The sequence below is a fragment of the Cavia porcellus genome, unplaced genomic scaffold (genome assembly GCF_034190915.1).
Source record: "Cavia porcellus strain 051 isolate PalLab524CR breed Dunkin Hartley unplaced genomic scaffold, mCavPor4.1 scaffold_10, whole genome shotgun sequence".
Taxonomy (NCBI): Eukaryota; Metazoa; Chordata; class Mammalia; order Rodentia; family Caviidae; genus Cavia; species Cavia porcellus.
In genome coordinates this window covers 87,595,563-87,619,280 of record NW_026947493.1, presented here as the reverse complement: position 1 = coordinate 87,619,280, position 23,718 = coordinate 87,595,563, and the positions used below count along the sequence as shown (strand labels likewise).

Genomic DNA, 23,718 nt, shown 5'->3' with positions numbered 1-23,718 from the left:
CATTTGACTCTTTGGGTGCGTTTCACAACATAATCCTATATACTAAGTGTCCTGTATTGTTCCCCTTGTAGCCCTAACCCTGACTACGGCACCATCTGACTAATTCAACTCCTGCAATCCCAAGCAGTATACAGCTGGAAATGCTCCTGAGGTGATTAGAAACTGTCACACACTCAGAGAGGACGGACCTCCATGTGGCCAGCTACTCGCTGAGGGATACTGACAAATCATGGAGCTGTTCCGCCTAAGCAGTGAAGTCTCTGCCATGTGCCATCCGGCTGTCTATAATCCGCATTGGCTCCTCACAGGTGGGATGCACGGAAAGAGGCGGGAGAGGGGGGAACTCCGGTATGTGAGGTGAGTTAGCCCACTTCTAGAACCCAGAGTGTGACAGGGAGAAGGGTGGGGAGGAGCTCCAACCCTCAGCCTGCATGCGGTTTCAGAAGGACTATTCCTTCGAGGTGCGTGTAGGTGTCCTGCAAGCCCCCACAGTGCCTGGAGTCTCTCGAGTCTTCCTACAAGATGTCCATGTCCACATGGAACAGGAGCAGCCAGGGCCTGGATCTCACGGAGCTCATGGGAGGACAGGGCACATTTCCAGGGTGCCTGCTCCGTGGGCTCAGAGCTCTGAGTATCCTGAGTCCAAGCTCCCTTCACCCTGCGCAGCAACGGTCAGCACTGCTCAGAGATTGGGTGACATTCGGAGCCTGAACTCGCCCCAGCCACAAGGAGCCCAGCGCGAGAGTGGGCAGAGCTGTGGCTCCTACTCATGGCTGTGCACCCCACGCTCCACGGGGCGTTCCAGGCAGTCACTCTAACCAACCCCAGGGCCGCCTTACATGAAGCAGAGTTTATTGTTCTAGGAACATGTATTCTCAGTGGAAACCACTGTTTACTAATTAGTAACCTCTTCCTCTTCCTCTCCTTCTCCTTCTCCTTCTCCTTCTCCTTCTCCTTCTCCTTCTCCTTCTCCTTCTCCTTCTCCTTCTCCTTCTCCTTCTCCTTCTTCTCCTTCTCCTTTTTGTTACATGTGGTACTAGGGCTGAACCAGGGTCAACTGCACTACACTGTCACCACAGCTCTTAATTTTTTAATTAAAAAGTGTCTTCTAAATTGTTTAATCAGGTTGGGCTCAAACTTGGAATCCTCATGTCTCAGCCTCCCAGGGTTTGGGGATTCCAGGTGTGCACCACCATGACCAGGTGACTGATGAGCCTTTTAATAACTGCCAGCTTGCTCAGGGAGTCCAAGGGAGGTTTTGTGAGTGAGGGCCCAAGGTTAAACGACGCCTGTGTGCAAGACATCAGCAGTAACAACAGGCAGCATGGAGCACAGCAGAGCACGGAGCCAAAGCCGCCTGCATCTTTACCTATGATTGGTACGCAGGTGTTACCACGTTTACATTCTCACACTGTACTGTAACAGCGCATGCTGTTTACCTGCACTGAGTCATGGTTACATAAGTGCAGCCCACTGTGCGCCTATGCTAGACAGGTGAGGTCACATCCTCAGGTGTCCTTGGACGCAGCCTGAGTGGTTCCCCACACTAACTTCACGTTTAAAGTATCCAATTTATCGTAAGAAAATATGTCAAGCAATGGCAAAGTAAATGTGTAAGTTTTCAGCAAAAAAGTCTGAGGTAGCCACAAAACCTACTCAGGGGTCGCCCCATTCCTGCACAGGGACAGCTCAGAAAGCCCACACTGACTTCAAAACTGCGCGGCTGTGCACACTAAAAGCCACTAATCACAGCTGGAAGATCTCAGGATTTACACACATCCCGGCAGAATGTACAAACCAGTCTGGATAACAGAAAAGCTCTGACCACGTCAGCAATCGTTCAGCTTATTCATGAAACGCGTCCTCACGTGTGACTCCAAAGGGCTGAGACGGAGGCCTCTCACTCTGATGCCCTCCATGAATCAAGGCCAAAATCTCCGCAAAGTAAGCAGAGTATGTACAGTAAGGACTTATTTTTACCATGACTCTTACTGAAGCAAAGGTTGAACAAATATGATTTACTCCATATTTATTAGGAATAGACATTAACAATGCAGCCCTTTTAACAAAAGCATAGTAAGTGTGCGACAGATTTCCAACAGACCAGGGTCAGGGCAAGCAGAGGGTTCTGACTAATGCAGGGATGAAAGAAAGGTACTAGGTTAAAAAGTACAACACAATTTCCAGTTTAAAGACCTATCGAACAGGATGGACACCCGGGCTTCAGAGTTTAGTATGTATTAGAGAGTAGTTGTGCTGACTGATGGCACAGTTAAGTAAAACTGTTGGTTCCCGGTAAAAACCAGCTTAAATTATACCTTATTACATCAACTGCTCTATCAAGAAGATGACATTTAAGCCAATACTAAATATTCAAAATCATGGCAGTAATTGAACAATTTTGTGTGAGGCTACAGATTTGGTTATGTCATTATAAGGGTGGCAGACTGGCTTAGTAGCATTCTAAAAGACCTCTTTAGTGATAAGTTTCTAGGTAATTATGAAAACTTCAAGGCTCTTCATTGTGCTACTGTGATGGGAAACTCATCACCTCACATTTATCAATAAGGTAACAGACAAAAATCCCACAGATGCACAGCATACAAATTACTTCTAGATTTTTCCATGGAGAGAAATCCACATTCAGCAGAAATTTATCTGCCTCAGATACACTTATTTGGGTGAGGAGCTACTTGGTGAGATGTTGCAGTGTGTGTGTGTGTAAAGTTAAATCACACCTCTACTAGCTATGAAAAATGCTCATAAATGGCCACTGATAAAGTCTAATGAGGGGGAACATTGCTGAGAGGATTCGGATGCAGGGCTGAAGCATTCCCTGGCTGCTGGCCCTTGGAGTTCATCACCAAGGTGCTGCTGTTGAACTCGGAATGCCTGGGCACATCACTTGACCTTTCTGTGTTTCCAGTGTCTTATCTGTGCAATGAGGCTAATAATACTGATTGACCTCATAACATTTAATTAGCCCATTGGGAGGCTCTTTGAAAATGCTGAGTATCATCTGCTGGCTCTCAGCTTCATGAAAGGTTGTGTTTTTAACACACTGTGGCTTGAGGATGTGTTGGTGCAACGCCTGCCAACGTCTTGTTTCTACACCGTATCTCTTCCAAGTTCCCTTTGAAGTCGCGGGAATGCGGGTGACCCAGGTCCCGTGGTGGGGGCTTCGGGAGTGCAGGCGAGTTCTCTGGTGTGTTGACGGAGGAATGCTTCGTATGGGGAAGTGACCTGCTCTTCACAGGACGGGAGCACGCTGGCTTCTCCGTGGTCTGGGGCTGGCATGAGTGACTGTACATGGAACTTCAGCCTGAGAGGATGAAATTCTTGGTAAAGATACCTGAAAACTTTAAATTAATTAAGGAAAAATGGCACACATTTTTAGGGAACATGAAGGATAGCTTAGGGTCTTCTTAGGGAGAATTAGGGTTTTCCTCTGTACAGAGTGTGGTGGCTGTTTGATACATGTTTTTCAAATAAACTCAGTGAGTGGGTAAACAGCGCCACACATACAGGTGGTACATTGCACAGCACCCAGCACAGCATCCTGCATGTGTGTTACTACTTTTGTGATTTTTATTTTTTTGTCTTCCATTATAGTATTCATTGACCAAGTCGTCTGTGATGCCCCTTATAGAATGTGTTCAATATCTAACACACTTTTGCACAAAGTTTAGAAAAACAAAACTGGAGGGCATTGCACTGTCAAAATGGTGTGTCTTTGGAAGCATTCCATTCCTCCAACAGCCTTTCCAGGGAACCCGGCAGCCCCCACCTGTGGTCTTTGTTCTGATTGCTTCCGGGCCTGGTCACAACCCACTGCCGAGCACGTGAATACTGTGCTCCTTGCATCTCTTCCTCCAACAGCTTTCAGATGCGTCCCTTTCCTGCCGTTCCACGGCTGCACCTAAAACTTTAGAAATCATCTGTTTTGGGCTGAGCCTTGCCCCTCCCCCTCTGCCAAATTTTCTGTGTTGAAGCTCTGATGCCTGGTACTTCAGAACATGAGTGCATTTGGAAAACGGGCTCTAAAGAGGAATTAAGGTAAATGAGGTCTTCAGGGAAACTCCAGTTTAGTGGAATCTTTTTTTTATAAAAAGTGTAAATTTGTATACAGACATGTGCAAAGAAAGAAGTGGAAACACAGGAGAAGATGGCCCCTCTCAGAGCCAAAGAGGAGGCCCAGAAGGAGCCAGGGCTGCTGGCTTGGCTCTGCTGTTTAATCTATACAGACCCAGGAGACTGTTCACTGCCTACAACGCACAGCTCCACTGGGGCTTGCGAATGGATTTGTCTAATGATGACTTCAGTTTTAGTCATATGGATTTTTCAAAATCATTACTTTTGAAATTTATCTTTTATCTAAGTTACTCCTGTGTTCTGGGAGGCCCCACACTCCCCCAGATAAAGGGAAGCACATCAAGTGGGAGACTGACACTTTTCTATTGGCCTGGCTATGTCTTGCTGCCTTTATTTCAAAAGTTTAGGGTTTTCAAATAAGGTGGTGCTGTGGAAAGCTTTGGAAGATTAGAAAATGTCAGGTTTTCTAAACTCTAGGAAATAAAGGTCCTCAACGTATATGCTCAGTGCATCCCAGTCTGGAGCTCAATGCTGCACTTCTTAGAAGCCCTAGCTACACCACCAGGTGGAACTGGCCTTGGCTTCGCTGCCCAGAGCTATCCTATGGGCTGGGGGTAAATTCCTGGAGCACCTGCACGGGTTTAGAGGTCCTGGTGCTGATGCCCCTTCCATACTGTGTGCTTCAGCTTCTTTTCCGATTTCGTATTCAAGGTCATTGCTAGAAGTCGGACCTTGCCCCAAACAAGGTGGCAGCATCGCAGTCCTTGCCCTTCAGCCCCTCTGCCAAGGTGCTGCAGCCTGTACTCGAACCTGCCTCAGACTCAGTCATATACTTTAATCAAATCTGTATTTTGAGCATCATACAGTATAAAACTGTAAGTAGATTCAAAACAAAAATACCCATTTTTTTCTTGCACAGTAATTATTTGTTTTTCTGTGAAAACAAGTTTTAAATTTAGACTACATGGGTGTATTTTTTCATATTCTTTTTAGGATGCACCTTCCACATTTATGAGTTTAAAGTTTAATGTAATTAATTTTGTCAGTGGTTTTAACTTCATATTTATGCTAAGTAAAGCCATTTCACAAACTCAGTTGAATGTTTAAATGCATTTCTTTTGGTTCTTACCAAATTAATTAACTCTTTAATTAACTCTTTAATTCACACAGTGTATTATTAAATTTGTAAATGCATGCACACACTGAATATACATGACTGGCAAGAAAGAGCAAATATTAATATGATTATGTAATCATGTCTGAGGAATAATTGTATTTTTTCTGCATTTCTATATGCACTTTATTTCCTTGACGTGCAAATTTATGTCTTAATAATTAGAAAACTCGATGAAGCAGTGACTAAGCAATTTTGAAATTGCCTATTTCAAAAATAGGCAATTATATATATATTATATATAAAAATATTTGTTATATATTAAAAATATTTTATATTTTATACTAAAAATATTTTTCCTGAGCTTCAGATTCGCGGATTTCTCTGTATCTCTCTATATTTTGTACAATCTTTAGTCTTCTTAAAATGAGACATGCATCATAAATGGTATTCGGTAAATGTGCACAGAGCCTAAAAAAATAGTAAAATTGTAAGAGTTTGAGCTTCCTGTTTTATCCAAGGTAGTTTCTGCTTTGGTAAAAGGAAAAAGTCGACTCTTACTGCTGGTAGAAGGCAACGGCAATCACTCATGGCACCCTCACCCCCTCCGTCCCGGACCAGCAGGATGCAGCGCTGCGCGGAAACCAGCAGCAAGGGCAGCAGGGAGAGAGCCGCTGTGCACCTGCTCACCAGCCCTCGCCGCCGGAAGCGGAAGCGGAAGCGGCCGTTCAATGCGGAAGTGACGTCCCGGAAGTGACGTCCCGGAAGTGCATCGGTCAGAGTTGGTCCCAGCCGTGCTGGAGCAGCAAGGCCAAGCTGGCGAGACCCAGCAGAGGAGGAGCGCACTGGGGGGCAGTGCAGCACGCCTCTTCTCTGGAATGGCTTCAAGATTTTGCTAAGAGTATTTCTAGTATCATTGTCAAATACTGTGATTTCATTTTGACTTAAAGGGAACAATAGGCAATTTTACATTTAAAACATTTGCATTTTTTGTATTTCAGTAATGAGAATATACTAAAAGGCTTTAAAACTATTAAAATGAGGGTAGAGAGCTAGTTATGGAAATAAAGCTTATAAATCCAGGTTACTATGTATTCGGTGTGCTTAAGATTACGGATATTGTCATGACAATTATTTTCAATTTTTTAATTTTGTTGACTAATTGAGCTAAATAGAAAAAACATGAGCTTAAAAGAAAAAGTTTTCCTTTTTAATGCAAGATATTTGATAGACAAAACAAAGATATAGAACATTTAAACTTTTAGAGATTGTAATAGACATCTTCATACTACCACAGGAATATGCAATAATTTAAAGAATCACATGAAGAGATAAAGCAAGAAGCAAATTAAATCGTTGGATGTAACGAGAAAAGAATTTAAAGTCAACAAGCCCATGCTAAGATTAAAGATAGAGCCAGTTTCTGGGTCACTCAGTTATATCCTTGGCTCTGAGAGTCAATTGTCACAGAGTCAGTCCTTTCAAAGATCCTCTGAAATGAGTCTTGATATTTTTCCCACAACATAATACATTTAGAAAAAAGAACCCAATGACTTCTTTCCAATCATTTTCCATTGAAGTATTTTCTGTGACCTGGTCAAAATAAAATTAAGTTTTTATCAATTGGTTCAATAATAATAAATGATTATGTCATTTGGGTCTTCTCCTGCTAGATAGTGGTCTTCATCCAACCTGAATTATCTGAAAGTGTTTTTAGGGAAGGAAACTGTATGAGATCACACGTAAGCTCAAAACCATCACAGTGCTGTCACTAGCACGGTGACATGTGTCCCTGGGTACCCTCCTGAGACCTGCTGCCAATCGTAAACCACTTGGCTGGGACTTCAGGCATTAGGTTTTCAGCAGAGGCCCTCTTGGCGCTCTAGTTCCCTCTGCCACGGGTGCCCCATTGCTGTCCACTTTAAGCCCATGCTGAGCTTGTGTGAGCAGCGTCCTCTTTTCAGGAGGCAGTGGGGTGCTGACCACAGGACCGGGTCTGGGGCAATACTCAAGAGGGGTCTGCTCTTGAACTTTCCCATCAATCTCTTCATTGGAAATGCTGGCACTTGCAACAAATTAAAATCACTGAAGGATGGAAGGAAGGTTTTATATTACACATCATTTCTGAGAAGTTTTATATTACACATTATTTCTGAAAGTTGATAAGAAAACATTTCAAACATGAAGGAGAGAAACTGTGGCCATTTGGCAGACATGACCTTTTTTTCATGTGGTTACAAGACCTGATGATTGATTGGGTGTCCAGGGGAGAGCTCCAGATGTCAGAAGCCATGGCAGAGTTGCTTGTGCTGGGCTGGTGAGGACGCATCCATCCGCAGAGGCGTCCAGGCCCAGATCCAGGTGCACTTTCCTTGGGAAGGGCAGCTGTTGTGGCTGCCTGCAGTGGGATGGGATGGGAGACTGGAGGACTTGCAGGAGGCCATTCTCTTCAGGTGACTGTGGGCTTTGGGGAAGCCAGGCCCTTGTAGGTAGCCAGCGCTGGTCATCAGGATTCCGAAGCCACATGGAGCTGGGTTTTCCTCTCCAGAAGTTTAGCAGGGGTGAGCATGATGAGCAGAGATGACATAGCTGTGGAAACTTCGGTGCTGGATGGCTTTGTCTGTAGGATCTCAGCAGAGGAGAAAGCAAATGGGCATCTATGTGACTGCCTATGGAGCCCCCAGGTACCTAGTGTACAGCAGTGGGCAGAAAGGAAGCAAAAAAGTGTACTTGTCCCTATCAGGATAAACAGCCCAGGACAGAAATAAAAGAGGAAAACAGGACTCTTACCTAGACATTAACATCTGGCTTTTCCCACATTCCTAGATCGCTAAAGAAGAAAACCAACGTTAAAGGCATGGCTGGGGCTGCGGCTCATTCACTGCCTGGGCCTGCTTGTAAACACGTTTTACCATGTCACTGACACTATGTCAAATCTAAGGGGGAAACTGTGGAAAAGGAGCCATCTCACATGTCAAACTGTGAAGGCTGTTGTCTAGTGAAACCAGTGCTGAACTTGGACGAGGAAGAAAGGCGGTCACACCCTGGCTGTGATGCAAACCAGACATGCTATCAGGACATGTCACCCCGGAGGCTCCTCGTTGCTGTGAAACAGGTTCTGGTTGCAGCAGGGCTCCCCCCTCCATCAACAACCTTGCCCCCTTTTCTTTCACGGAAATCAAGCTCATAGTTCTTAGCAAGCAAATATATGATTCCAAATAAACACTGCCTTTTCTATCCTGCCTTTGTAGATAGTCAAGGCAGTACAATTAAGTTCTGGACATGGAGCTGTCATGCAGCAGCTCTAACCCTAACCGTAATTCTAAAACAACACTGAGATTCTATCTTAGTGCAGAAAGGACACCCAAGAAGGCAGATAATAGCAGTGGTATCGTATCAAGCTGGTCAGCATAGAGGGAAAAGGAACCCTCCTGTGTTGCTGGTGGGGATGTAAATTAGTAAACTACGGAAAACAGTGTGGAGATTCTTCTAAAAACTAAAACTAGTAATTTCATTTGGCCCAGCTAGTCCCCTTCTAGGTATCTTCCCTAAAGAGTTGAAGACATACAGTGATAAAAAACAGGCATGTTATAGCAGCGTCATTAGATACAGCTAGATTTCGGAAGTGACCTGTGTATCCACCAACAGATGAATGGTAAGAAAATGTGTCTACACACAGTGAGCATTTCTCTGACATAAAGAAGTGTACACTTGAGTCATCTGTAGAAAAATGGATGCACTTTGAGCCCATAATACAAAGTGAGATAAATCACGCACACAAGCTTAAATATGTGGTTTTTCTCTTATATGAGAAACCCAAAGTATCATAAAGAGCAAAATAAAATGCAGGCAATTAGGAAATAAGGAGCAGATCTTTCTCAGAGAAGATCAGGCGATGGGGGAGGGAAGAGGATGAGGAGAGGGATGAAGAAGTCTTACATGCCAGCACCAGCTCTGCATGAGTAGTGCAGACATTGTGTGCCAAAAACTTGGCCTAGCAAAAACTTTCTTAGAAGATCACGGTTCTTTTATTTTTAAAATTACTTCCTCATTCTGTTGTCTAGAATGCAGTTACAGTTACATAGTGCCAGAAAACTTGTTTCTTAGGGACCCGGCGAAGCAGAGTTGGTTTATCGGCCTGCAGACCTTCATGGGATAGAAAATAGATTTCTATCATGTTCACCGTAACTGGTGTTCACTGCTGAAAACAAGCCTGATGGAAGCTTGTCTTGCAATTCATTAAGATCAAAGACAACTCTCAAAATCTTGGCATGCAATGATAGCGCAATAAAGGCTGATTGAATGCATCCATATTAAAACATTTTCATGCTTAGATTGTTATCAATAGGTGGCTGGATAGAACTCATGTTTTTAAGGAGTCTCTTGAGACTGCTTGACGTTCCACAAAGCAAGTGGAACAAAAGACAAGAAAAATAACCAAGGCCAGAGAAATCACAAGAGGTCGACTCTAACCTCCGTTACGAAGGCTTCAGTCACAGAGAGAGAACTGGCATTGTCTTCTATGTCCCCAGGGCCCCTGCATCAATGCCCTGCGTTCTGGTCCCATCTCGGCTTCACTGGAGCTTTCCACCTCCCCAGAGCCACAGTGAGCCCAGGTCATGTAACAGGTGGGCAGGACATGTTGTGGCCGTGGGCACCAATTCCTCCCCAAGAGCTTGGGAGAATTTGTAAAAGTACTGATTGACTCTGATTTACAGAGAAATCCTTTCAGCTTTAAAGCTAACTTCCGTGGTCAGAGACGGACTGGAGCACGAGGTAAGTGCTTCTTCATAGAGGCTTTTGATGGTCTGGGTGGTTATAAAGTTGTCTGTCCAGTGAGCGTGCTCCAGGAAGTGGTGCAGTGTGTTTTCCCTCTGCCCCACTTCCTCTGTGACTGCAGCCTTGGTGACTTCCTGCCTCGGGCCTTTCTCCCACCCCTGCTGTCCACTGAGGAGCTCCCTACTGTCCCTGCCTCTCGTCCCTAAGGTCCTCGGGCTGCTCTCCTGCCTCAGGCGTCCCTCTAGACCACCACCTCCCAATGACTGTGCCGCGCGTGCTGCACCCCTTGGCCATGGGCGCGGGCCTAGAAGCCCCATCTTTGTGCAGGCTCTGGACGACTCCTGGGGCCCACTCCAGCTGTGCTCCCCTTCCTGTCTGAAAGAGTTGTTCCTTGTGGGGCCGTGGAGGATCAGCAATGTACTTAAAGGAAGTGGGTGCCACCCCTTGCCCACAGCGATGAGCCAGCAACAGTTTGAGCCATTGATGGGGATTCAGCATGGCTGCAGTGGTTAAAAACTAAAATCATAGCAATGCAAGCGCCATGGAACTTGCTCATGAGGCTGCTGCTCTGAACTTCCAGCCAGCGGAACTGGCAGAGATGAGGAGGAAGCAGCAGCATCTGTGGCCTCCTCAGAAGCCCCCGCAGCTTCTACCTGCTCTGTCCTTCACAGCCCGAGGCTGGCTCTGTGGCAGGGAGTCCTGGGCTCATCACGCTCCAGGCTGCCCAGGCTCTGCACCACCTCTGCAGGACCATGAACGGGATGGCTCAGTGGTATGGGACCCTGCTGGGCCAGAAGGGTGGCCAAGAATTCCAGGGGGATTCTGGGAAAATCTCTTTCCTGGATAAAAACTAGCAAAGGGGAGAGGGCTTTGTGAGCAGCCCCTTTTCCCAGCTTTCAGCTGCTGTGTCTGAGGATAGAGGCCGAAAAGAAGACTGAGCACCACAGAGAAGCCACACAGAGGGAAGCCGGCAGACTTGCTGGGGGGTGGAATCCTCAGTGTGGCCACTGCTGAACATGCAGATGTCCACTGACCATGCAGCCCTTACTGACCATGCAGCCTTTGCTGACCACATGGCCTCTACTGATCATTCAGTCCTCCTACAGATACGTGGCCTCTATTGACCACGCGGCCTCTGCTGACCACATGGACCTCCTACTGACTATGTGGCCCCAACTGACCATGCAGCTTCTGATGGCCATATGGCCTCTGCTGACCACACACACAAATGGATGTCAGCAGGGTTGAAGTCTGGCTCAAGAAGGGTGTGCTCCCAAGGCCTCAAGGAGACCACGGTAGGCTCTCAACTCACTGGAAGAGAGGTCCCCCAGAGACAGGGACACAGACATGGGAACACTGACCTGCTTGGTCACTATGGACTGCACATGTGCACGGAAAATCATCCTTACAACTGTATACAATCATTAAATGTTAGTCAAATGTCTAAAAAAGAAATAAGGAGATAGAAATGTTAATTACCCAGAATTGCTCATTACAAGTATATGCGTGGACTGGTCCTCACATGTTACCTCATTAATTTGTACAGTTCAAGTATTTTTTTTTCACTCAGAATTGTGTCTGGAACAAGTCTGTTCTCCTGGGGTACACAGAGAGCTCTGAGTAAGGGGACCATGGTATGGACCTGAGGCTCTCCCAGCCCAGAGTGTGGCACTAGTTTCCAACTCTGTGGTTAAAGGAATTCGCGTATCTTAAAAAATTCATGGGTTTGAGACATTTTCAGAATGAAATCTACTAAATATGGCGTGTAAAGACACCGAAAACACAATTGTAAGCACAAACACATGAGTTCTCTTAAATTCTTCTGTTATTGCCAAACTACTGTTATTAAAAATGATATAGGGAAATATGTTTATTTTTAAACTAATGTGGTATGTTGATGTTGTGGCTGTATATAACCATTTTGAAACAGTAGAATGATTTTAAATCTATGACAGTGATTATATATTTTAGGTAGCGAAATGCCCTGAGGGCTCATTTTTAAATGTAATACATCATGAGGACTGAAAACATATCCAATAGATTTTACTAATCATCATGAACTGTTCCTCTCTAGTTGTCTAAACAATATAAAAGCCAAAAGAATGGGGTCAAGCTTTCAGAAAAGAAATAGAACCTTCTACTGTCAAATGCTGGGCAGATGATGGGTTCACACTGGTTTCCAGAGAAAATCAGGGTTCTCAGCAGAAATACAATGTTTTGGCCAAGGATTAAGATTAAAGATTTTTAACCTGTGCATCTCAGGGCAGGGCTGCTTCTTCCCGGAACACCCCTGTGGCTCCTGGATAGGGTGTAATTCTGGACGGAAGTCTGTGTAAGGAAGGGTCGGCACTCAGACCTGTGGGTACAATTAGGGTCTTTCATGTCACTTTATGTGGCTGAGGGGGCAGATGTGACAAAATAGTTTATGAATTAAGAGACAGTCTTAGCCACTTGTGTGTCTGTAGGCTCCCTTTGTGGTAGCTATGTGTGGATAAACTTTCACCACAGTTAACCTGGTGTTAGAAAATTGGCATTTTTTCCACTTGGGTTAATTTCCTGAAGTTTAAATGTCTCAATATAGTAAATATCTGACACATTTATAGCATTATTCCCCACTTCTTAGGTTTTTTTTTTTTTTTGAGAATCTGCTTCTCTTTGGAATGCTTCCCAGCATCTTCTGGGAAACAAAATAACTACAGCTCTTTGTGACAAAAGTTAAACAATCATGCGAAAAATTTAAACTCCACAATGGTTTTCATTTATCGTTAATCACATACTCACTAATGATTTGTTCTGTTCATACCTCCACATGAGCATCTATAGGAAGTACAGATAAATTTTCCACACCACTGCCATGTGATCTGGAGAACTGGGAACAAGCAAGTGGATGGTTACAGAGCAGGAAATAATTGACAGGAAGGGACAGAGTGGGCCCTGGGGTGATGTGAGTATCAAAAGGGGACACTGATATTGCAATACAAGAGGAAACTGCCTCTGTTCCTAAGAGAGCTCTCCTAAAACCTTGTAAGTAGAAGCAGCACCTTTTGTGCAGACACTTGGCCTTTGGCCCTGTTCTTCATGCAGGGTTGCTAAGTCCCTTGAGCTTTCTGGGACACAGGAGCCTCTTTTGTTCCAGTGGCAGCGGGTAGAGAGCTGGGCATGGTTTGGTTACCATGGGAACCAGCCTGAGAATTGAGGGTGGGAATACCTAGCTCCACCATTCAGCTGCTGGAAGGTTCAGTGACTCACAGTGGCCAATGGTGTGTGTCATCAGTCACATCTGTGTGGTGAGCCCACACGTTTGTGTGCAAATGCTCCGAAGGGGCTGAGAGCCACTGGTTGCTGCACAGGTGCAAGTGCTGGGAGGCAGCTCCACCGGGCTGGATTGCACACAGAGCCCCGTGTGTCTCCACATTTTGCCCCCTGCATCGCTTCCGTCTGTGCCAATTTGTTACTGTATCCTTTGCTAACGTGTGAACCCAGTGCACCTTGGCATAGCCCTGAGTTCTGTGGGCCCTTAGCCGGTTAATCGAGGCTGAGGAGGGAGCTGTGGGGAAGCCCAGCTGAGAGCTGATGGTCAGAGGTACAAGCCACCATGCAGAGCTGAACTTGAGAAGGTGGGTCTGGTGGTGGGTCTGGTGGGACCAAACCCTTAGCCTGTGGGATCCGGTGCTGTTTCCAGATTGGAACTGAATTAGGTTTTTGGGCATCCAGGTGGTGTCTGCTGGAGAACTGTTTGATGTGTGTAGTGAGAACACCAACACCTGCTGTCAGAAGAAAGCAATATTTTCGAGTAGCAAAAACATTGATTTTATTATACAGATTCCTAACATGAGGTCTGCTAGGAGAATCTTACAATTAAGAAAGGTCTTAGTAAAGGAAAAGGAATAAACAAAGACCAACACCCCCACCACCAAAGAAAGCAGTGTGGGTAACTATCTTCTACGCCGGAGAAGAACAGTAAAGCAGTGGCTGTGTAAAGAGCGTCACCTGTGGGCTCTGGGACTTCTCCCCAAGCTAAGTCACAGCAGCCTTGTGGAGAACAGCTGCAGTGGAGCAAAGGGTGTGTCTGAGGGGCTCGGTGGCTTCCTCTGCCACTTGGGGAGGATGACAGAGCAAAAACCACAGCACCAGCATCAGGTGTAGGTGAGCAAACCTTTCCTTGATGCCCAGAGCCAGAATGAGGAAGTAGTTGGCTTTCCCATTATTTTGAATCATTTAAATGAAGTGCTTTATTTAAAGACAGATTTGGTAGTCTTTTTTTTTTCTCGTGTGAGTACAGGATACCTTAACTTTCTGATAAGCTTTATTTATTTATTTTATTTTATTTTATTTTATTTTTTTGGTACTGGGAATCGAACTCAGAACCTTGTGCTTGCCAGGCAGGTGCTGTGCCACTGAGTTATAGGCCCAAGTCTCCTAGCAGACTTCATGTTAGGAATCTGTATGGGAATAAAATCTGGAGGGTACCTCAAAAGCAAATTGTAATGGAATCTCTGCTTTTAGTTTTTTGAGGAATCTCCGCACTGACTTCCATTCCCACCAACAAGGCAGAAGTGTTCTTTTTTTCCTGCAACCTCCCAGCACTTATTGCATTTGATTTCTTGATGATGGCCATTTTTTTCTGGGGTCAGATGGAATCTCAGTATTGTTTTAATTTGCATTTTTCTCGTTGCCAGAATGTTGAACATTCTTTCATATATTTATTGGCTATTTGTACTTCTTCTGAGAAGTGTCCATTCATTTCAGTTGCTGATTTTTTGACTGGTTCTTTTTATTTGAGGGATCTAGTTTTTTTGAATTCTTTATATATTCTGGCTATTAGACCTCTGTCTGAGACATAGCTAGCAATTATTTTTTCCTGTTCTGTAGGTTGTCTCCTCAGTCTGCTGGTTATTTCTTTTGTGCAAAAACTTTTCAACTCAATAAATTAATAAATATGAACTCATTTATTAATTTTTGATGTTATTTCATTTTGTAATTGGGGTTCTGTTCATAAAGTCCTTGTCTTTGCTATGTTGTGAAGAGTTTTACCTGCTTTATTTTCCAGTAGACTAAGTAGTTCTGCTTGAATATTTAGATCTTTGGTCCATCTTGGTTTAGTGTATGGTGAGCAGTCTGGGTCTGGATCTGGTCTTCTAACGAAATGTGGGAAGTGTGTGCTTCACCACCACCACGGGGGCTGCTTTTCCTCTAGCTGAGCGTGCACGACGTTGTGTCTGGGTTCTCTGTTCATTCCATTGAACTTTATGTCTGTTTTGTGACAATACTTTGCTTTGCAATATAACTTCAAGTCTGGGATTGTGATGCCTTCTGCTTTGCTCTTGATTGCTTTTGCTTTTCTGGGACTCTTCTGGTTCCGTACGAATTGTAGAGTTGTTTTCTCTCACTCTGTGAGGAATGCTGCTGGAATTTTGATTGGGATTGCATTAAATCTGTATATCGGTTCTGGAATTATAGCCAACTTGACAATATTATTTCTGCCTATGCAGGAATAGAGGATTCCCTTCCATTTTCTGATGCTCTCTTCAGTTTTTTGAGAGTACTCTACTGTTGTTGTAGAAGCCTTTCACATTATTGGTTTGGTTAATTCCTAAATGTCTAACTTTTCCTGATGCTATTATGAATGGCATTATTCTAATTCCTTTCTCAGTGAGTTTGTTACTGATACACAGGAATGCTGTTAACGTTTGCACACTGATTTTGTGTCCTGCCGTAGTATGAATGTGGCTATTAATTCTAGGAGTCATTTGATGGAATTTCTGGGTATTCTGGGTAGAGTATCATATTCTCTGCAAAGAGTGATACTTGACTTCATCCTTCACTATGCATTTCCCTTTCATTTCTTCTCTTCCCGGTTGCTCTGGCTAAAGTTCCGAGTACCATATTGAACACGAGTGGTGATAGTGGAATCCTTTTCTTGTTTCCAATTTTTAAGGGAAAGCTTTCAGTTTTCACTCATTTAATATGATGCTGGCAGTAGGTTGGTCGTAAGTGGCTTTTATCAGACTGAGATAAGGTCCTTCTGTGCCTGTTTTCTTGAGGATTTTGTCACGAATGGGTGTTGGATTTTTGTCAAAGGCTTTTTCTTCACCTATTAAGAGGATTATGTGGCTTTTGTCCTTCCTTTTGTGTGTGTGATGAATTACATGGTTGGCTTATGTATGTAGAGCCATTCTTGAGTCCTTGGGATGTGGCCTACCTGGTCACGATGTGTGATCTTTTTTATGATTTGTTGTATTCTGTTTGCCAATAATAGAATTTGTTGTAGATTTTTATGTCAGTGTTCTTCAAAGAGACTGGACGGCATTTCTTTTCTCTTGGATCCTTATCTGGTTTTGGAATCACAGGAATTCGATCTTCTAGGAATGACTTTGGGAGTACTCCTTCCCTTTGAGTTTCATTAAAGCATGTGAGGAGTGCTGGCCTTAGATCTTCTCTGAAGTTCTTGCAGAATTTAGTGGTAACTCCACTGGGACCCAAGCTTCTCTTAATTGGTAGCTTTTTTCTTTAAATTACCTCTTTTAATATCATTTCCTGTCTTTGGAGTTTTTAAATCTTCTCGTGTCAGTTTGGAAATGCATATATATCTAGAAACCTATCCATTTCTTGTGAATTATCCAATTTATTAGAGTACAGGTTTTTGAAGTATTAGCTAATAATATTATGGATTTCAGTGGTATGCACTGTGATTTCACCCTTTTCATTTCTAATTGCACTGAGTTGGGTCTTGTTTTTCTTTTTTCTTTTTTGTTCATTGAAATTCGCTAAGGGTTTGTCTGTTTTGTTTATTCTTTCAGGGAACCAGCTCTTGAGCCAGCATGGTGGCACGTGTCTTTAATCCCAGCATTTTGGAGGCTGAAGTGCTGTGAGGTTAAGGCTAGCCTAGGCTACACAGTGAGCTCAAGGCCAGAACTACATAGCAAGAACTGTCTCAAAAAATAAAACAAATCAAACAACCAGCTCTTCAATTTATTGATTCTGTAGTATTTAGTCTCCATTTCATTACTTTATGCTCTGATCATCATTTTTCTGTATATTAAATTATTTCCCTGTATTTGGAAATTTTTCTAAGCAGGCTTTCCATGCCTTTTGCTCAGTCTTCTGATCTTTTAGTCCAGTTAACCTTAGATTAGTGTTCTCTGCACAGTCTAGCAACTGTTGGATCAATTTTTATGTTTTTTGTTGTTTTTAAGGTATCTGAATAGGTGATCTCTGTCTTGTTTTGATCGTCTGCCTTCACGTTAGTCTCTCCTGATGCTCACACTTTCAGTAGAAGTTGTAATCTCTAGCTTATCTACTTTAAAATATATATAAAAATTAGAGCCTTGGCTTGAACATAGTCAATTGCACTTAGAATTTTTTCCTCACTTATGGAAATAATCCAAAAAGGAAGCAAGAAGAATGAGGTACCCAAACAGTAACTGCTTGGCCTGTCAGGGGAGTACAGATGCCCAGAGATGTACTTCTGTATCAGCAGTTTAGGAACCCTAAAACTTCACTGCTTCCCAAGGTCAGTGAGAATACTGCCTCAAATTGTCATAATCAACTTCTAAATAATTTCAGAAATAAATCAAAAGCATAAAAGAATCAAGAGTGTTTCTACAAAAATGGTACCTTTCATTAAGGAGTGAGTTTTATTATTGAGTAGTGAGTTTTCTGGAATTTTAACTTGCCCTCTTTCCACACCCGTCTCCCCAACTCCACAGTAGCTTTATAAACCAATAGCATGGGAGTTAGTAAACCCCAGTAGCCTAGATGCCAATGGAGAGGACAGAGCATGTCTGAGCTCCCTGAAATCCTGTCCCTTCTGACAACTGTTATAGTTTCATCTTTCTACAAGGCCTCTAGAAGCTTCATCCACAGAGACTGTCTTTATTTGACTTGATTCAAGGTTTACTACATGAGAAAATGACTAACCTAAGGAAGTTTGTAAAGAATAATCAGTGGTAATGTTTAACATCTGGGCTGCTTGAAGAAGAACCATGAGCTATAGAAAAAAAGGGGGACTGGAAAAAACTTAAAGAAGAATATGGTCTCTATAAGGAAAAATACTGTAGTATCTTGGGGTCTCAAGGCCTCACACACGTGTTCAAGTTAGGTATGGTCAGGAATGCCTAAGGGTGTCCTAACACCTAATAGCTGGCTAATTCAGAGACACAGGGAAACATGAGAGGAGAGACAGGAAAAGGACAGAAAGAGCAGATGGAGATCTTTTATCAGAAAAATGATACAAAAAGAAAAGTATTTTCCCAGCTTCTATGGTGCTAGAAAAAATATCTGACATGCATAATAGACAAAATTATTCATTTTGCCTTATGATTTCAGAGGTCTCAGTCAATGGTTAACTGGTTTTGAGGTAGAAACATCACAGTGGAAGCTCATGGTGGAAGCTTCTCAATTTATGACACCTACGAAGCAGAGAACTGAGAAAATGCCAGGAAGGAGCTAAAGACCAAATGTAGTCCCCAAGTTCACCCACCCATGATCTATCCAGACACATCCAAAAGTGCTTTTTACTAATCTCCTAGACATCTCCCAAACCAACCAAATTGGCCACCAGGATTAACCATCATGGCTCCAACCCTTGCCAGATTGACATTCAGCCACGTGTCCTTAAGCCATGCTGAGATTCCAAAGAGAGGCAAAGTTGTAATTCTACCTAGAATGATTTAACAGTCCTGCATACAACTGTCAATTCACTAATTCTTTCCCAAAGTCTCAACAGTGCTAATTTTGCTCAAAATTCCAAGTGAAAAAATTTGTCCTGACACTCAAGACAAACTCTTACCTGTGAGCTACTCTAAAAACAAAAACAAAAACAAAACAAAACAAAACTTATATGCTCCCTAGACACAGTAAATACTAGGTAAACATCACCACTCCAAAAGAGAGGCACATAGAAAGGAACGGACAAAAAGCAAGACTAAAACCCAGAAAAGTAAACATTAAACCCTATAGCCCCATGTTTAGGATAAGAGCAGGCCATGGCCAGATGTGGCCACGAAAGCCCGGGCAGCGGCACCCCCACTTTCCTGGCTGCCCCACACAGCCTCACTCTTGGTGGGCTCAGTGGTTGCTGGCAGTCTTCCTCAGTGAATGGCTCACATTTTTGTCACTTTCAGCTTTCTAGGGTCTCCACCGCACCTTCAGCTTCATTCCCACAGCGCCCTGCTTTGCCTTCCCAGGGACTAGGGGGAACTCTGGCATTGTCAAACATTTCTTGAACCTTCAGACCTTCCCCTGAAATCTGGGTGAATGACTCCCTTATCTCATAATTTTTGTATTCTACATATCTGCAAAACCAGTATCATGTAGACAACCTCAAGATCTGCCACCAGTGTGCAAAGTAGTTTGGTTTGTTTGGAGCATGAATACAGTGACTTTTGGGAACCTGGATGGTCAAATATTCATATACACTTCCCTAGACATTCCTGCCTGAGCAAGACACTCTGACACCCTTTCTTCAAAGCAAATATTTTAAAGGAGTTTACAGTTTTCACTGTTGAGCATCCAATGAGTGGAGTTGACTGATTCCTGAGAATCAGTAATCTTTCTTTCTGCTTGGATGTAAATACACTCAGTTTCTTTTTAATGGCACTCAACTCTTCAGCAATACTTTTCTTGGCTGCAACTATGTAAGTGTTTTCCTTTTGGCCAAACTACAGGTTTTTCAAGTCTTTTGGCTTTGCTTTCATTACTAATTCTCACTATAAATCCGGCTGACAGCAGTCAGAAGTACCCATGCCGTAGACTGAGAATTGGTCAGCCATGAAATCTTCTCTACCTATCATTTAGTCCACACCCTTTAACTTAGGGGACTTCTGCAAAGATGATGGCATGGTGAGCACAAGAGAAAGAGCCTCTCCAAGATTTGATGTCTCAACAACACTGGAAAATAGCAATGTGAGGAAGAGAAGATGGAGGGAATTGGGTTCCTGGGACCAGGAAAGATCTGAAGAGGGAACTGAAGCCCACAGGGAGAGAAAAGAAACTAATGAAGGAGGAAGAGGAGGCAGGCATGCTTTCTTCCTGACCTCAGACTCACTGTGAGGGTGGGGTGGCTCAAAGCTGCAGATGCACCGTGACTGCTGGCAACCCCAGCATCCTCCGCAGAGAAGTGCGCCAGTAGAGCACGGCACAGTGCATTGCAGGGGCTGGCAAGATGTTCAGTTCAGACATCCTGCAGCAGATGGTGATTGGCTGGGGGCCATCTTGAGCTGAGGCCAACTGAGCTCAGGACTCAAAGTGACTGCTGACTACACAGATGGCTCCTGATGAATTCAAGCCCACCGTGGGTGTGTGGAGTGCTGTGGGCTGGGCAGGTCTGGTTCTGGCCTTGTAGCCAGAGGCCAAGCTGAACTTCAGTGGGAACAGAGTGCAGAGTCACTAGGATTACACACTGTCTTGCTGTGGAGCTGCTTTGGGGATTGATCAACATGGACCTGGACTCTGCCTGCCTATGTTGTCTACCAGTATCATCAGAGACGTGCCTTGAAGTGGATTTTTTTTTCTTATTTTCTTTTTTCCTTTTCTTCTTTTCTTGTGTTTGTTTTTTCTTCATTGTTTATTCTTTTTATATGACTGACCATATACTTTCTAGTTTTTTGTTGTTATTGTTCTGTTCTATTCTTGTTTTCATTTTTTTTCTCTTTCCCTCACTTCTGTACCAAGTTCCCAAAGTTTTCACAATCCCCCATTGTCTTTCAGCCTTCCTAATCACTTCTATTTCTCTATTTTCTTCTATTCCCTATTTCTCTATTTTTCCTCCTAATTGCTTTTACATAATCATTATCTAGTTCACATAGCTAAAGGTGGAAAATTAATAGCCACCTCAGTTTGTCATTTTCTAGGCTGTGTTTGATGCTATTGTTATTGCTGATTGTACTACCTTAGGCAAAGTGACAGAACTGTTGTAATCAGTTGTTCTTTCTTGTATCCCAAACTGAGATTACCTATGTGTCATTACAAAGTGCTATAGTGAGGTGTCAAAGAAACAGGGGCTGGGCTAAGTATGCAGCAACTTCTCACTCCATTAAATTGATGTGGTAGGATCTTGCAATAGATTCAAAACCCAAATACAAGTTACACCTCTGAGAAGTAGTCATTTCCTAAGGGTTCTAAACACTAACGATAAAGCTATTCAACACAGGCATTTTACAAGTATCAACTCAGGAATTAAATTTTAAAAAATACCAAATGAGAAGATACTTAAACAACATGCAACTCTATATGTCCAGCTCACCAAAGGCAAACCCATGGGGCAATGAGGTAGAAAAATTAAAACCCATCCACCTTGCCTCTTTGAATAGACAACAGAAACAACAAAGCAAATGAATGAGGCTATAGAATAAAAGCCAAATCTGAAATGATTTGCCAGGTAACTAAAGGGATGGTAACCTCAATGAAAGTGACTCTGGAGCAGATACAAATAAAAAAAAAAGCAGAGGAGCTTAAGAAATTGATGGAAACCATGAAACAGAATCCACAAAACAACTGCAAATATATATCTAGGGGACTAGAAATTCCATCCAAAGTATCTGCAGCAGAGCGAGTCAATGTGAAGACAGAATCTCAGATGTAGAAGACACAACTGTGGTCAGCAATCATGAAAAGAAATTCTTCTTAAAAATAGCAGGGGGCCATTAGAAATCAATCCAGCAGCTGCTAGATAACATAAAGAAAGTAACATAAGTCAATGAAAAAGCAAGAGATTGCAAAAATGATATTATAAAAACCTGTTCCCAGACATAATGGCAGTAAACTTCCTGGAAGGGAATGTGACATATAGATAAGTGAGGCATATAGAAATATAATTAGCTGTGATAAAAAAAAAACCTTCATCAAAACATATAATGGTTAACATTCCAAAAATTCAACACAAGAACAGAATATTACAAGCTGTTACAGACAAAAAACTCACGTATAAGAAAGTCTATCAGAATCATACCGTCTTCTTAACACAAACTCCCAAAATCAGCAAGAGCTTGTAGTAAAATGTTTCAAGCCCTAAAAGAAAATAGCCTCTGACCCAGATTTATGTACCCCACAAATCTATCTATCAAACTTGATAGAGAAACAAGACACTTCCATGACAAAGAACACCTGAGGAAATTCATGAACACCAAGCCAGCATGCCAATATAGTCTTAAGGACATTCTAGAAAGAGATAACAGGATTATAAACCCATGAATTCCAACAGAAGGAAACCACCAGACAAGGCAAACAGTTAAACAGAAGGGACAAAAGGGAGCCAACACAGGACAATGACATGACAAGGATAAGTCAACACATATCAGTTATAACCATCAATGTTAATGGCCTCAATTCACAAATCAAAAGAAACAGACTGTCAAAATGGAGTAAGAGGCAAGATCACAAAACACTGCACATAAGAAACACATTTAATTCAAAAAGAAATGCAAAGACTGAATGTCAATGGATGGAAAACAATACTCCATGCAACAGGAACCCCGAAAAAAGTAGGGAGTAGTTATTCTATTTGCATACAAAGTGGATTTAAGACCAAAACTGATAAGAGAGACAAAGGCCATCACTTCCTTATAAAGGCAACAATCCACGAGGAAGAGATAAAAATCATAAATATCTATGTACCAAGCACTTGTGTACCCAACTATATAAAACAAATATTAATGGACATGAAAAATCAACACTAACACATTATAATGGAAGACCTCAAGACCCCCACTGTCACAAGGGAGGAAATTATTAAAATTAGAGCAGGAATTAATGGAATGGAGGCTAAGAAAACAGTACAAAGAATCAATGAATCAAAGAGTTGGTTTTTTGAAAGCTTAAATAAAATCAACAAACTCTTAGCCAAACTTATAAAAAAAGAAAAGACTCATATTCATGCAATTATGAATAAAAAGGGTGAAATCACTACAGACCCCGTAGAAATCCAGAAGATCATCTATATGTATTTCAAGAACGTGTATTCCAGTAAGATGGAAAAATGCAGAAGGAATGGACAGATTCCTAGATACATACAAATGATCAAAGCTGAATCAAGATATAAAAATTCTAAGTAAACCACTATCAGTCAACGAAATTGAAGATATCTTTAAAAACCTACCAACAAAGAAAAATCTGGATCCTGATGGATTGACTGCTGAATTCTACAAGAAATTTAAAGATGACCTCATACCGCCACCTCTCAAAATCTTTAATGAAATTGAAAGGGAAGCAACACTCACTAATCCATGCCTGGAAACAAGAAATTACTCTGATGATAAAACCCAAGAAGTACCTGACCAAGAAAGAGAATTATAGGCAAATCTGCTTAATGAACATGGATGCAAAAGTCCTTAATAAGCTTCTGACAAACAAAATACAACAAGTCATCAAGAAAATTATACATGTGATCAATTAGGGTACGCTCCAAGGAAATGGCATATAAATATATGAAAAAGTGTTCAACATCATTGATTACTTGAGAAATGCAGATTAAAACATGCTGAGATTTCATCTCACATCAGAAAAAAAGGCCATTATCAAGAAATTACTAGCAACAAATGCTGGCAGGACTGTGGAGGAAAAGGAACCCTTCTCCATTGTTGGTAAGAGTGTAGACTGGTGCCATCACTGTGGAAATCAGTGTAGAGATTCCTCAAAAACCTGGACTAGAGATTCCATTTGACCCAGATATTCCTCTTCTTGGTACCTTTCCCCCCCTCCAAATTAAGAGCATCATACCACAGTGGTATATACAC

The 23,718-nt window shown here is 42.7% G+C and overlaps 2 long non-coding RNA genes across 3 annotated transcripts in view; both read left to right on the top strand.

Annotated features, from left to right (window-relative positions):
• The window catches only part of LOC134477956 (uncharacterized), a 30,724-nt gene extending 24,318 nt beyond the window's left edge, over positions 1 to 6,406 (top strand). The window contains exons 3-4 of one of the 2 annotated variants that reach the window (XR_010050296.1): positions 72 to 4,967; positions 5,750 to 6,406. This is a non-coding gene — a long non-coding RNA (uncharacterized LOC134477956). Of the gene's footprint in view, positions 1 to 71; positions 4,968 to 5,727 lie in introns of both variants that reach the window. The other variant, XR_010050295.1, reaches the window with a different exon arrangement.
• Positions 1 to 23,718, top strand: part of LOC134477958 (uncharacterized) — a 433,997-nt gene that overhangs the window by 385,384 nt on the left and 24,895 nt on the right. The gene's annotated exons all lie outside the window — the stretch shown is intronic.